The following is a 3,465-nucleotide window of genomic DNA, read 5'->3' as shown; positions in this document are numbered from 1 at the left end:
GTGGCGAGATTTCGGCTCACTGCAGCCTCTGCCTCCTGGGTTCCAGTGATTCTCCTGCCTCATCCTCCTGGGTAGCTGGTATTACAGGCGTGTGCTACCACACCCAGCTAATTTTTGTATTTTTAGTAGAGGTGGGGTTTCATCATGTTGGCCAGGCTGGTTTCAACTCATGACCTCAGCTGATCCGCCTACCTCCGCTTCCCAAAGTGCTAGGATTACAGGCATGAGCCACTGTGCCCAGCTGATGGTTTAATTTTTTAATTTCAGTGATGTAGGAAAACTGTGTCAATCACTTAAGAGTAGGAAGGTGACTAAACCTAACACACTAGAGAAAAGTCGTATAATTGCTGGGCACTATTAGGGGGTCCATGTGAGGTTATGATCATAAGTTTAAAGTGTTAGTAGTATCTTTTTGTGTTTTTCTTGATTTAGTAATTTTCTTTTTATATTCATAATATTTTTCTTGATATGGCTTACTTATTTTTTTAAAATGATAAATCAAATTTTATACATGCATATCTTAGCTGAAAACCTGAAGTGGAACATTTTTCAGTGCCTTCGTTGTTACTGCTGTAAATTTATTCCAGATAATTGGTTTTCTTCTTCAGAGTCATCAGCTCCCAACTCTACTTTTTAAAACATCTATGTTAATTACAAATATGCTTGCAAATACATTGATTTTCTTTTGATCATTCTAATTTTTGGAGAGCTCTGAGCTCTCCAGTGTATATTAGTAGAACTCTTTTATCATCCAGTTAATTTTCGTTATTTAAATGTAAATTGTAGTTTCACTGGCAGGAGAATGGTGAGTGTGCCCACTAGGATTTCTTTAATTCTGAGGTTTATATATTAGAAATTTTCTGAAAGAATTACAATAATGTGGTTCTCTTAGTTCTAGCACTCATCTATTTTATTTCTGCTTTTACATTGTTGTTAATTTTCTCAGAAATCTTATAGAAAGCTACACATTTATAATTTAATTCTATCATATAAATACATAGTCCAAATAGTTTTCTATTTATAAAGGTAAGTTTTGGTGGGGTAGTTTGGGGGAGATGTACCTCCAGTTTTCTCTGTGATAAAGAAGACCTATTAAATGTCAGTCTCTTCACACATATTCCCCATATTCAATTCATACATATCTACCTATAGATATCAAACAGGGGAGCAAATGAAACTACTCATAAGCTAAGCTCAAATCATAAGTAGGAGACAAAATAATAACAATACAAACTTTGATACACATGTAAGTAGGAAAGTAAACATCAAAACCCAGCAGAGTCTTGAGTCGTCACCAAAACAGAAAGGTAGATGAAGACTGGTAGGAGACACTGAAGAGGAAGAGGGCAGATAGATCTGTTTCACATAAATCTATGTCAGCACATTTGAAAACCTAGATAAGGTGAATAATCTCTTAAAAAATACCGTCGTGAAAATTAGGAGGCAACAATGGTAGATATATGAATTTATGCATTTGTAAATGTCCATAGAACCACATATCACAATGAATGACTGAGTACTCTGAATAGTCACAAAACATAAAAATATTTAAGGTCACCAAAAATACCTATATAATTTCTATAAATACGAGTTAATAACAGTAACATTCTCTGATCTCAAAGCAATAAAACTAAAAGTTAAAATATAAGCAAACTAAAAACCAAAATCTATCATCATCAACCAAGATGTCTGGGATCCCAAGAACTGAATGCAAATTGAGATGAATGAATGTAACTGTGTTACGGTATGACAAATGTATTACATATCACACAAAATGAAGTGAAAGAAAAAAGAGGCTGAATTACACAATTCTGCAAAATGATGTCTGGAAACTGTAAGGCTAAAGATCAAAGGAACCATAAATAAACATCATTCTCTGGTTGGCACCTTGTTTCTCATTGGGTTATAGGTAAGCAATTATGAATTTGTTTTCTGCCTACTGAGATTGAACAGTGAAATAAATGGTGAATGGTGAGAACTATATTTCTCCATGTTGGAATAGGATATTATAGATACGCAGATAAGAAGGCTAGAATGAATCCTGTGGTGCTGTATTAGAGTTAGAAACATCAGTATGAACTTATATTTATCTGAATGTATTCACAGAATATAGATACAGACACCTTTATAGATATGTGTGTATACAATGGAGTGGTCATACATATATTAACCAAATCTGTTCCTTGAGAAGGCCTATAAACAATGACACCCTAGTAGCAATGAAAATGGCCAATGCAGAGATCTTCAAAATACCATCCTCTAACAAAAGCAAGCAGGTCTTTTAAAATAAATGAATAATTTTAGGGCTGAGGCTTGAGATATACATGATGAGCTTGCAATATCTGTAATGCCAGAAAGTAAGGAAGTTTTCTAAAAACAAAAGAATGGTGAAAAGGAGTTTTGGGAGGCTGAGGTGGGTGAACCAGTTGAGGTCAGGAGTTCGAGACCAGCCTGGCCAACATGTTGAAACTCCCATTTCTACCATAAAATAAATAAATAAGTAAATAAAAATTAGCCAGACATGGTAGCACACACCTGGAGTCTCAGCTAATAGGGAAGCTGAGGCACGAGAATTGCTTGAACCTGGGAGGCAGAGGTTGCAGTGAGCTGAGATCATGCCACTCCACTCCAGCCTGGGCAACAGAGTGAGACCATGTCTAAAAAAAAAAGAACATAGAAGCCAACCTGAAAGACAAAATAAATAATGCAACATTGGATTATAATTCAAAGGATAAAATAAGTATACCTGAATCAAATGAATATGAAAAAAGATTGAACAAATATATGAGGGAAAAATAACAAATCTTCCATATAGAAAAATTCCAAATAATACATGTAGAGTTCAGCAGTTTCCATCCCCCTTGAGAATAAACTGAACTTAGTGACTCACTGTCCCTGAATACAGCAGGTAAATAAACAAATAATAACTTTACAGATAAGAAACCTACTACCTTAACCAAATCATTAAATTAGCAACATCAGTGACAGCAAGTGGACATCATGTATTACCTGAAATCCAAAATATATTACCCAGGTGGTAAAATACTTGTACACTAATAATTACAAAACTTTGATGAAAAAAATTAAAGGAGACACAAATAAATGGAAAGACATCCTGTATTCATGAATAAGAAGACTTAATTTTGTTAACACTGTATATACTACCCAAAGCTATCTATAGCTTCAATGTGTTTCCTATCAAAATACCAATGACATTTTCTCATAGTGATAGAAAAATAATCCTAAAATACATATGGAACCATAGAAGGCCCTAAATAGCCAAAGCAATCTTGGGAAAGGAAAACAAAGCTGGAGGTATCACGTTTTTGACTTCAAAATATATTACAAAGCAACAGTAATTAAAGTAGTATGGTAATAGCATAAAACAGACATATGGATCAATGGAACAGAATAGAACAGAGATATAAGAAATAAACCCACACTTATACTATCAATTGATCTTTG

This window comes from Mandrillus leucophaeus, unplaced genomic scaffold (assembly GCF_000951045.1).
Source record: "Mandrillus leucophaeus isolate KB7577 unplaced genomic scaffold, Mleu.le_1.0 Scaffold930, whole genome shotgun sequence".
NCBI lineage: Eukaryota > Metazoa > Chordata > Mammalia > Primates > Cercopithecidae > Mandrillus > Mandrillus leucophaeus.
Note: the sequence above shows the minus strand (reverse complement) of the source record.